Below are 12,966 nucleotides of genomic sequence, written 5' to 3'. Positions count from 1 at the left end.
GTCGAGCAACACGCGCCTGCTCTCTCTCCCTCTCGCAGTCTTTCGAAGCTCTCCGAAGCTCGCCCAAGTAACGGTAACCCGTGTGAGCACGTGAATCGATACGTTCGATTATCGTTCATCGTTCATCGAACATTGAAGTTTGTGGAGTTTTTTTTTTTTAATGTATTGTATTTGTGTGTTTCAAAGTGAAATGGAATTTGTTGAATTTTAATTGCACGCAGCACGCTGCCGGCAAACAACAACAACAAAAGGCAATAACAACATCCAAAACGACGACCAGATTTCATTCAACCTGAGATAAAAACATAAACAACAACAACAACAGAAGCAGGAGAAAATAGCTGATAAATAGACAATAATAATAAAACAAAGGCCACGAACGCCGCTTCAATTAGCGTAAGTTTGCACACGAAAGAGGTGGAGAAATGAATTGAGAAAGGAGAAAAGCGAGAGGGGAGAAAATAATCATGAATTACAAATGACATTATCAACAAGGACGTGCATGTCACTTGACAAACTGTCAGCTGTTCAGCTGAGATAAATCATAATCAAACTAGAGACTTATCTTTGTTTCTATATTAATAGTAGCTTTTGGTGAGTTAACTTTACTACAAAAAAAAAAAAAGTAACGCCCTACTGTTTATGTTCAAGGCCGAATTTCGAGGGCAGAACAAAGACTGAGAACCAAAAAATAAATCTCAAATTTGATTACTCTCATTATTCTCTGTGAGTCACAAACATTTTGGCATTTCATTTCATTATTTTGCCGCCTTTTAACATTGTTTTCTTAATTTCAAAATACTCGTAAATCCCCTCTAAACCCCCCTGGCTAACGATCTTAAAACGATCTCAGACTACGACCCCGACCTGAGCAGCCTAACAATTCAATTCCCATCGAAATCGGGCCAGTTAAGAGGGGAAAAAAAAGAAAAAAATCTTAAAACGAGTGCAGTTTCTTTTGTAAAAGTCTTGTCAATTGTTTTTTGTGCTCTTTATTATTATTTGTTGCTATTTTTTCTTATTTTTTTTGCTCACAAAAGAAACCATTACCATAGATATGGAAATTAATGGAGGTTAGACCAAGACAAAAAAATAATAAATAAAATAAAATGGAAAGTATTTATGAACAAATTAGTGGTTTGGTATTTTTTTGTTTTTGTACTTAACGACTTTAAAGCCGTGTTCAGTTTTAATGTCCGTTTGCTTGGTCAAGAGTTCATTATTAGAATGGGCAAAAAAGTCTAGGAAAATATAAACTAAAAAAAAAAAATAATAATAATAATAAAATAAAATAAAATAAAAAATAATATAAAATAAAACAAAAAAATAAAATAAAAAATAATATAAAATAAAACAAAAAAATAAAATAAAATAATATAAAATAAAACAAAAAATAAAATAAAATAAAAAATAATATAAAATAAAACAATAAAATAAAATAAAAACAAAAGAAAATAAAATAAAATAAAAACAAAAGAAAATAAAATAAAATAACAATATAGAATCATAATCTTATATCACAAAATATTATTATAAAACAATATTATATTTACAAAGTTAATTTTATTTAATTATTACGTCTTTTTCCCTCTCGAAACCCATTTTTTATTTAAGCTTCCTCATAAATAGTATTTGTTAATTAATATTTAAAATTGCATTGCCAATGGCCAGTCTTCTTTTGGGAAATCCTCTCTTAATTACTCGATGGCTTAATCACCTTACAATTATATACTTTTTGCTTCATAATGATGAAGCAATACTCGATTTTGATTACAATTACGAATAAGGGTTTGGAGAGTCTCCAAAATGGTAGACTTGGGACACACACCTATGTATGTATATGGACTTCTTCAGCTTGCATAATAATAAATACTAAAAATAATTATAAATAAAATTAAAACCCCCAGAAAAGTACGTGAAGTACGCCCACGGCACGCGTACTTATGCGATAATTGCAGGAAATGCAACGAGAAGAAAAAAATAATAAAAATAAATAAATCAAGAAAAACATTGCATGCAGCGAAAGTTTTTCCCTGAAGTGTGTGCATATTATAAATAATAATAATAAAATGCGAGGCGAAAACAAGAAAATTGCAAAGAGGCCAAAAAAGTATACAAAAAAACCGCAACTGCTGCCCACTGGCTAATAATTGAAAGTGAAAGGGGGAACCCAGACGCAGGCGCAGACGCAGTTAGCGGCTTGCGATTTGAGATTTCAGATTTCAGACTAAGGCTACACGGCAAGAAAAAATAGATGGTAAATAGTAGAAAATAATAGTAAATAATTGAGAGTTTAACAAGTTAAATTAGGGAATTTTTAGGCCTGAAAAGCAAGAGAAATTGCAAGTCTTGGCCTGGCAACATGGTTATATGTTTATAAACATTTTCCTGGCAACATTTGGCATAGCAACCTTTTTTTATGTGGTTTTTGCCAGGTTAAATTTAAGTTTTTAAAGCCTAATTGAATATTTTAACTTAATTTTTGAGAAAAAAGTAAAAGGTTTTAAATTTTTCTTACTAGCTATAAATATTTCCAACTAATTTCCTAGCTAGGATTACAAATATTTATTATAAATATTTATAAATTTATTTATTATAAATAAATTTATAAATATTTATAATTCATATTTAACCAGCTTTTAAATATATATAATTTATATATTTTCTTCCTGTGTACTCTGGTTAGCTTTATCTAATGATATATGCCTCCATTTCCTTGCAGTTAGGCAAGTGTTTCGTTTCTGAATTTATTTTGGCTTTTTGGTTTTTCGTTTTCTGATTGCTATCCCAAGATATGTGTGATTTTATTTGTATTTTTTTTTTGTGAGTATTTCATAAGCCATAAGGCCGGTCGTAAATTGGCCAGCTTAGATGCCGTTGGCAGTTACCAATATTCGATACCTGGCCAAGTTAACAACTGCGTGCATTGCACTCGCTGCCAGCCAAAGTGCGTAAGTCCACAATTTTTCCGCACTTTCCGTTCGTTTTTTTTTTTTTTGCAATTATATTTTCGTATGAAGTCATTTTTGTTGTATTTATTTTTTCTTTTTTTTTTTTTTTTGTTATTGTGGCAAATGTTAATTCCAGAGCGAACGGCAAACGGCAAACGGCGACGACCTTGCCGCCTTAATTGCAAAGAAATAATAAGAGTGCGAGTGTGCGACTCCAACTGCGAATGCGTGCAACGATAGTTGTTCGAAACCAGATTAGCAGTTGGCTGAATGTTAACCATATGCGATATATATACATAAATATATGTATGTATGTACATACCATGTGCGGCATTTGGGGCTACCTGCCATTGCACCTGGCTATGATAATAAGCCATAATTACAAAAGCAGCGGTGAGGTGGTACATTTTTTAGGCAGAGATCAACCAAGATCAGTAACCTTTTGTGATGGAGATTAAGAGTTGGGTAAATTGAATATTTATCACTACTTGATTAATATCAGAAAATGGCAGGGAATATTTTTAAAAATTAGACGGAAAACTAAAAAGTTAATCGGAGAAACAGAGACTTGTATAAAGGATATTGAAAAATTAGTAGAAAATATAAGGAAAAAACAACAGAAATGTAGAGAATTTTTAAATCTTCAATTGGATAATAAAAATATCATTCAAATAAATTAATAAAGTTGAATAAAAATAAGTTGTTATGTTATATTATGATTATATATTTAAAATTGCTACGTTTTTAATTTTTTTACATAAATAATAAATTTTTTAAGTATCTTACACTTTTTTTTGTATAAAAAATATTTTGTAAGGCTAGGTTTATATTTTTTAAAGTTAAGATATGTACTTTAAAAAATATTTCTTATTTAAAAATGAAGCATAAAATATCTGAAGAATTTATTAATTATGTAAAAATGAAATTAAAAATATATCGGAAAATTATATTAGTATTGCCTAATTAAATTATTTAGGATTTTTCATTTCGATTTTTGTTAATTTCTCTGTACAAATAATTTCCAGTTTTAGTTTACAGCCATGCAATGTAAACAAACAGCGTCTGTAATTTCGTATCCACAAATGTGGATCCTATTCCAGGATCTACATCCCGTGGGAGAGAGAGCAAGAATCACAAACACAAAAGCTAACAAGAAAAAGCGGCAGCGAAAAATTGAGAGCGAGAGAGCAAATGATATGGTCTCTCTTGCTCTTGTTACACTAAAATGTTACACAAAAATGTGCAGAATAGAAAAAAAAAAAAAAAAACGGAAAAAGCGAACAACCAAAAAGAATAAAGGAAATAAGAAGCAATGTATAATTTGTACTCACTTTGTTGTATGTAGCGGAAAGTCCGTCAAAATTCCTTTTCTCCTTTTTACACACTTATTTCCTTTTTTTTTTTTTAGATTCTCTGGCTTTCAGCCGTACATTTAACAGCTTTCGATCCCTCCGTAGGGTTTTTTTTTCACAATTCTCCCACCATTTTTTTTGCCGCGTAGATTTTACCGGCTTTTGTTTGGATTTTCGTTTTTCACTGCGGCACTATGTTTATCCGCATTTTTCCGCACTTTTCCGAGGGCTTTTTCAGCTTTTTTGACCCGTTTTCAGAGGAGCGCACGCGTTTCCAACCGAACACTTTGTGAGCCGAGGACGAAAAGAAAAAGGAATTGCGAAAACGTGAAGATGGCAAAGTCAGAAGCTAGGAGCGGCGAGAGTACAGTCTCTTTTAGCTTTCACTCTCCCGCTCTCTGGAGCAACGATCCGTTTTCGGAGGACCTAGCGTTATCTTCACGTGCGCTTTCATCCCGTCTTCGTACGTGCGGTTCTAACCGAACGCCGCCATTTGCACTTGCACACATAAAAAAAAACTAAAAAACCAATGCCTCTACGCAGCCCGGGCGTAGATTTTCGCGATTTTCCTTCGGATTTTCGTTTTTCAAGGCGGGACTATGTTTATCCGCATTTTTCCGCACTTTTCCGGGTGCTTTTCCACCGTTTTTAACCCGTTTTCAAAGGAGCTCGCGTTTTCCCAACCGAACAAATGCGGGAGTGAGTCCGAAATGGAGAGAGAGAATGGCGGAGGACGGCAACAGAGCGGCGAAAGAGTCCTCTCACGCTCTTCCAGCTTGTGGCCAATTATCGATTGACGATCAGTTTTGATTTGAATAAAAATCGAATAATTATGTTTTTTAAACATTTGCCTTAGCAACGATCGGTGTATGTAGAGATTAATGTATTGAAAAACTGTAAATAAAATATGTAATAGGTTAGGTAATGAAAATATTACTTTTTTTATCATATACATATATTAAATATTATAATTTTAACTATATTTGATATTTAAAATTCAAAATATAGTTATTTTATACGCATTAAAAATAGAAACAAGTATTTTGTGCTTCACTGTTGAATAAATAATATATTTTGCTGGTATTTTATTCTTCTTTTTTATATAAAAAAAAATATACAAAATAAAATATAAATAACCAAAAAATTATGAATTATTTTTAAAACTAATTTTCATTGTTTTATTAATTTACAAAAAATGAAAATCAATTTTTTAAAAAGCCCTTTCCTTAATATTAAGTAAAAGTACCATATTTTTCGGACTTAAAAATCTAAAAAAAACCCAAAAAATTTTAATCAATCAACTTAAAATATTAAATAAATAATATTCAAGGTTGCTTTAATATAAAAATAAAAATCTCTTATGTAAGCTGAGTGCTAATCGAAAATTAATTGATATTTATACTTGTTTTAAGCCTTTAGGGCCCAGACTGTGATGTGTGCCAAAGATCTTTTCTAAAGTCTCATAGATCTGTAAGTGTTAATGATGTTGTTGTTTGTTTTTTTGTATATTTATAAACCACAGAGAAGCGATTACCTCACCGAAATGAAATTATTAATTGCGCGCGAAGCTCTCAACCCGAAAACTTGATTAATATTCGTTGAAGGTTCACCTAACAAAAAATATTATGATTATTTTTCACTTAAATCTCGTCGAATCAACTACAATAATAATGAGGCATGTCATTGGGCTACGAAAATCCCCAAAAAAAAAGGCAAAATATATTGAAAAACATGGGATATTAAGTATACGCCTTGCTGTGCCATGGGCCAAAAAAATTAACAGTCGTCCACTAAATTCCAAAGGAAAAATAAACACAAAAAAAAGATGAAAAAAATACGAAAAAAACGTACTAATGCTGACCACAATTTTTGAAGGCTGCTGGCTGATGCCGCCGCTCTTAACCCATTGTTGGCCAACATCAACGCAAAGCAAACAAAACGTAAACAATGCAAAATTGTCACTCTTTGATCGTGTGACTTAAATACTCTGACATTTCAACCTCTGCTTGTCTGAATGCATTCCAAAATGCAGCTCAGGTGTATGCTCAGGTGTGTACTCAGGTGTGTTTGTGTCTGTGTGTGTATGTGTGTGTCTTGGCCTCAGCCACCACCAACCACTTGCAACATGATCATAATTATTCTCATTCCGATTCATTTGTCTGTCTGTCCGAATGCCTGCATAAAATTAACGCCGGCGCATGTCGATCCCAAGAAAATATAGCCTGGGTTAAGAGCTCTCAAGTGTAGAGGCTATAGGAGACCTTAGGAAACTATATATAATGTCTGTGGAAAATCTCGGGGAAAAAAAAGATAATAATAATATAAAATATAATTTAAATTTAAGATAAAATTAATATAAAATATGATTTAAATTCAAGATAATATAATATAAAAAAGTTAAGTATTCTAAAAGAGAAAATACAACTAAATGTCTAAAGAAAATATTTAAATTTGGTTTTTTCTTTAAAATCTACAAGGTATTATTATTTATATATATTAACATGTAAAACAATTAAATAAAATCTTTAATCTTAAATATAAAAATAAAATATTTATATAAATTAATATATATTTGAAATATTTTAAGTACAAAACCTTAATTTATGTATTATTAATATTATTTATTAATTTAATTATTTGTATTCTATTATTTGTTTGAGAATAATTATTTTATTACAATTTAAAATAATATTTATTTTTTAAATAATATTGTTTTAATAATAATAAAAAGAAAACTTTGTATTTTTTAGAAAAAACATTTTTAAAATGCGTTTATTATTAATTTACTAATTTTAATGGTTAAAATAAAATATATAATACAATTATATTAGTTTGAATCTCTACAAAAAAAACCTAGAAATTTAATTTAAATGCCTTAATTTTTATTTAAGATTTTTAATTCTTAATCGGAATATTTGTTAGAAAAAAATGAATGTTTTTTAATTTTTAAATGTGTTAGAAATAAATTCAATCATTTATAATTTATTTATAATTAATAAACATTAGAAAAATACTTATTATAAAATTTATAACATTTTTAAAAATATATAAATACGATTTTCAGAACGGATTGTTATTAAATTGTAAAGGTTTTATTTATTTTACGATTTTATAAAATCTTTAAATCAGTTAAAACTTAATGTTTTTTAATTTTAAATGTGTTATAAGTATATTTAATAATTTTTCATCTAATAAAAACAAACCATTGAAAAAATACTTATTATAAAATTAATTACATTTTTTAAAACGATATATATTTTGAATTTTAAAGGTTTTAAGCTGAGAATTTCTACTTCCCAATTTAAAAAAATCTTAAATTCATAAAAGTTAAAAAGTTCAAAGTTTTATATGATTTTCTAGTTTATATTTCTCAAGTTCTTTATCATCTTTTAGCCCAGTTATTTTTGTATTCAGAACATAAGCTGCTATATATTCTTCGTTCTTGTCCAGCAGACACATAAATTGCCCCTTGAAAAACGAATGACTTAGGCAGCGAACTTGGCTTAGCTTGCTCCTATTGGCAAATGGAGCGCAATTTAGCCATAAAAAAAAAATAAGAAAAACTGTCGTCACATAACCCACCCCCAAAGAGGTTTGCTCTATTTGCCATCAAATTGTTCTTAAAGATTGTTTTCTTTACATGATAATGATGATTATTAAGATCATGATGAAGATGTTGATGATGCAATCTTACAACAGAAGCAACTCAAGTGTTGCAACTGCGACCGCTTCTACTGCAGTGTCACATTTCACAGTTATTGTTGTTGTTGTTGTTGTTGTTGCACGTGGCACGCTCTTTTGATATTTTAATTAGTTTTTTTTTTCTTGTTTTTCTTTTTTTCTGTCACGAGAGGCAGGCGTTTTAATTACCAACAGCAAACTACAGCAACGACGACGACATGCATCACAATATCTAATCACATAATATGAGCAACTATTGCGTGGCGATGCAGGAAGCATCTTCATCATCATATATAAACATATATATCGTGCATATATCGTGCATATATCATACACATATATATCTATATATATTCAACAGTTGGGCACTCAATCAGTCAGACAGTCAGTCAATGTTGTGGGATTTTTCACAGACTCTCAAATACAAAAGGCGGCTTCTTCCACTTCTTTTGCAGGTGTCTCTTCTTCTCTTCGGATGATGCAATGCTAAGGGTGTCTTTTATTGACAATTGCAAATTGATTTAAGTTGCTTTTAATGACTTGAATAGGTTTTTACAAGTGGAAATAAAGTAATTGTGTCTCTCATAAGGCTATAAATATTTTTTAAAAATTTTTAAAGAGACTGGATGAAATATTAGATTATAAAAATAGTTACTATTTCCATTATTTATATTACTATATTATGATTTCTCTTTTTTTAGTTTTTTTTAAATATATATTTATATTTTAGATTATTTTTAAGACTTAGTTTTAAATTTAAATTCTATTTATTCCATTTTATATATATTTTTATATATTCTTTTAAAATGTTTTATAATTTAAACAAGTAAAGTTGACTCCCATAAGGCTATAATTATTAAAAAAAAAAAAATTGTTTTTTTTTATATATTTTTTTGTAATTAATAATAAAAAAATAAATAATTTTTATTTTGAAAATTGCCCAAATCTTCCCAAAAAAAATAAAAAGAAATGAATATAAAAAATAACAATGGCAAAAAATAATATCAACATATTTTGTCTTTCTTAAAAAAATACTAAAAATATTATTTTTAAATAAAATAATTATAAATTATTTATTTTATTATATATTATTATAAATTATTTATTTTATTTATTTATTAAAATTGTATCTCCAAAATTATATCTTAAAAAAAAATGTCCAAATAATATAAGAAACTGGTTTTTCATGGAAATGCTACCCACAATTTTCTTTTCCCCAAATCTTGGTTGATTTTCTAGTTTTTCTGTTTGTTTTCCTATTATTTTTCCTTTTCCTTTTTTTTTGCAAAGAAAAGGGCAAAGCCAAACGGAAATATGAAAATCCGGCAGCCAAACAACAAAGTGAAATGTAGAAAGAGGGGAAGTGGGATGTCGATAAGTTTTCCTGAAAGTAAAAATTGCACCGGTTTGGACCAGCAGCAGCAGCAGCAGCAGCAGCAACAACAAGCTGCGGTCAGCTCACCTGTGTGTATACACACACACAACACAACCCAACAAATACCTGCGTTCACATGCAGAGACCCAAAACCCAAAACCGACATCAACACTTTCACTTGACGGCTTCGACATCGGCATCCCCCCATGTTGGCCATAATTTTTGGTGGCCAATTGATCGACGTACACCAATTTTTGCCCAACTATTTTTTAATGGGTCTCGGGTCTACCAAAGAGGATTTCCTCATATTATTGCCAGCGGAACCGAATAGAAAACCCGAGCTATATATTTCTTGCGTGGCTCTTTTGGTTTCCTAATTTTCGATTTGCTAATTATTTCTGTATTTTTGTTTCACTATTTATGCCTAAATTAATTGAAGGAAAAATAATAAACGCTGCCAATTTTGATTAAAATGATGACAGCGGGTGTTTTTTGGAATGTGTGTTTGCATAGCCATGGCTGGGGCATGTCTTGACTTGGCTTGGCGTTGGCTTAAATTATGCATTGAGGCCTACATTTTGGTAGTAGGTGGGTGCCACCTCCTCCTCCTACTACTCCTACTCCCCATGCACGAGGCAAATATTTTGAAATGCAATTTTTTTGGGGCCTCTAAAAGATGGTTATTTAAGTGTTTACGAGCTTAAATTACAAGAAAAATAAAGATTTTAAATTATAAAAGACTTTTCTATAAGTTGTTTTATACTTTTTTAAAAAATAAATCAAATAAAATAATAAATAAACAAAATATTTATAATTGTTATTCTATTATTTTCCTTTTATTATTATTATTAACATTTTAATATTAATTTTAATTTATTTTTATTATAGTTATTTTATTATATTATTATTATTTTATATTCTTTTTATTATTATTATTATAATTGTAATTTTACTATATTATTATTATTGTTATTTTATTATTATTTTCTTTTTATTATACAATTAACCTTTTTTATTTTGTTTTAATTATTTAATTTTTAAAAATATATAAAAGATCTAAATATTGCAGATTTATCTCTTGATATCTTTGAAATATCTCTCAAAAAATCCCCTTAAATATCTAAAGCATTTTCCCATCTCTTCTGTTTATCTTAATCTCTTTCTTTAGCGTTTCGCTATTTGCTCTACTGATTTATCGACAAATTTGAATGTTTATGTTTTGTTTTCCCTCTTTTTTTGCATTTTTTGCTTCCTTTTTTGTGCATTTATGGCAAGTTGCTTTTAGCTGTTGCGGTTTTTGGTTGGGCGATTTTCGAGCGCAGCAAACCAGCAGCTGCCATTTGGCAATAGTGTTGGCCCATTAGATATTACTCAGAAAATCAATAGCTAAATTAAACTAGCTAAAAGTGGAGTTAATATTAGAAATTGAAATATAGTTTATAATCCATCTTATGTTTTACCTAAAAATGAAAACAATAAACTATAAAGCTTTGTTATATATATAATTATATTTTTTTATTATTTTAATTTATAATTATATAACATATTTAATATATACATAATTTGTAATATAATTTTATTAATTAAAAAAAGTGTTTAAAATCAGTAGATATTTTGCAATTATATATTTATTTTTAAGTAATAATAAATAATATAAATACATAATAATAGTAATAAAAAATTGTTTAAATACAAGATTTTGAAATTGCTATTGCAATTTCTACTTTTTTTTAATTTTTTTTATGTATTTTGCAATTTTTTATATTTCTTTTTAAATCGAATTTTCGAATTTTCTTAATATAATTAAATAAATTAAACAATATTCTAAAAGAAAAGTAATTTAAATTTGCTATTTTTTGGCGTTTCCTGTTTTTCATATTTTTTAAATTTAATATATTTATATTTTTGTATATTTTTATATATATTCTTAGCTAAATAAAATAATTAAATAAATTAAATTTAATTTTAAAACCTATATAAAAGCCTTAAAATANAAGTTTACTGAAAAAAATCTTTTATTATTAATTATTTTTATTATTAAAAATTTAGAAATTACAAATAATTTAATTAAAATTTTTTTGTAATATCTAAAATATTTTTGCAAGCTTTTAAAAATCACTTAAACTATGAATAATTTTTTTTTAATTTTTATCAATTTTTTAGGGCTTCTTAATATATATATTTATTATTTTTTTGGCTCTAAAAAAGGTGACAACACCGACGAGTGTATAGTGTGGGAATCGACTTGGTGGTGGGGGGATATTTGGGCCTTCGGATAAATGGGAATCGAAGGCATGCACTGCCTATGCTAATTGAAGAGCTGCGAGTGAAGCCTCTCGCTGTGTGTGTGTGTGTGGTGTGTGTCTGGCCAATTAGGCCTAATTGCTGTCAAGTCAACAGTGAAAATGAAATGGAAATGAAAAGTGCCACAAATGAGCAGCAGCCGGACTTGGGGGACAGTGGAAAGCTCTGTGTCTCTTCGAGATGAGAGGATTGGAATGGGGGAAGGGGGGATGCGGGGAAGCGGGAACGGGAACTGGCTGCAAGTGGCGAAATGTCAACAGCAAAGATCGAAGAAATACCAAAGCTAAATACCAACTTTCCTGAGCTCTCCAAGAAGAGATCAGTGACTCTGGACTGGGGCTTTGTTTTGGTTTTGTTTAGTTTTTTTTGCGGAGTTTATGACCTAGTTTTATTTTTTTCACCATGAAATTGTAGAAAATGGGAGGGTTATATTATTAAATATTAGAGGATATGTTTTTGAGGGTTTTTTAATTAAATTTAAATGTTTTTGAAATGAATTTCAGGATTTTCTTTATTAATTTGAGCTTAAAGGTTAGATAAAATTTAAGATATAATATAGAATAGTCTCCTTCGAATTTTCTGTATTATTTTAAATATTAAAAAATAAAATATATAATTAAAATTGTACATTTAAGCGTCAATATTATATAGAATTAAATATTTTTCTTATATTATTATCTTTTATTTTTTTTAATATTTAAAATATTATTATGTTACTATTTTATTTATTTAAAATTGCACCTAACATGGACAAATATCAAACATGTATTATTATCCCTAAAAATATTCAAATATTTTGTAATTGTTCTGGTAATTATACACTTAAAGCCAGCTTTTTATATATATATATTTTTTGTTTTGCTGTTTTTTGTGGAATTTCTGGTCCTGTTTTTTGCTCCACTCCCCTAGATAAAAGCCAATTTGCAGCACTTGCACTTGGTAACAATTTGTGGCCATATCAGATGCCATTTCAACTAGTTTACCTCTAAGCAATATCGCGCATACGCCGCATGGTGCCGCCAAGTTAGAAAAAAATGCGACCCACCCAGGTTTTCAAGAAATATAATATACATAGAATATAGAATAGAAAACTAAGAGTATAAATAAAAATAAATTAAATATATAAATTACAATTATAAAACATAATAAATGAAATATATATAAAACTATAAAACTATATATATTAAAATATAAAAATTATATATAAAACTATAGAATATAAAAAAAAAAATTATAAAAATAATATATATAAATGTGTATATACACAACTTTATATAAAACTTTAAATAAAACAATATACAAT

General features: G+C 28.5%; 1 protein-coding gene across 1 annotated transcript in view; it reads left to right on the top strand.

Moving 5' to 3' along the window:
- LOC108079784 (uncharacterized) overlaps nt 1-12,966 on the top strand; it is a 30,343-nt gene continuing 17,377 nt past the window's right edge. Inside the window, exon 1 of the mRNA XM_017174230.3 lies at nt 1-396. The gene's annotated coding sequence lies outside the window, so the exon portion shown is untranslated. The remainder of the gene's footprint in view (nt 397-12,966) is intronic.

Source organism: Drosophila kikkawai, chromosome X (genome assembly GCF_030179895.1).
Source record: "Drosophila kikkawai strain 14028-0561.14 chromosome X, DkikHiC1v2, whole genome shotgun sequence".
Taxonomy (NCBI): Eukaryota; Metazoa; Arthropoda; class Insecta; order Diptera; family Drosophilidae; genus Drosophila; species Drosophila kikkawai.
Note: the sequence above shows the minus strand (reverse complement) of the source record. Positions and strands in the feature narration are given on the sequence as shown.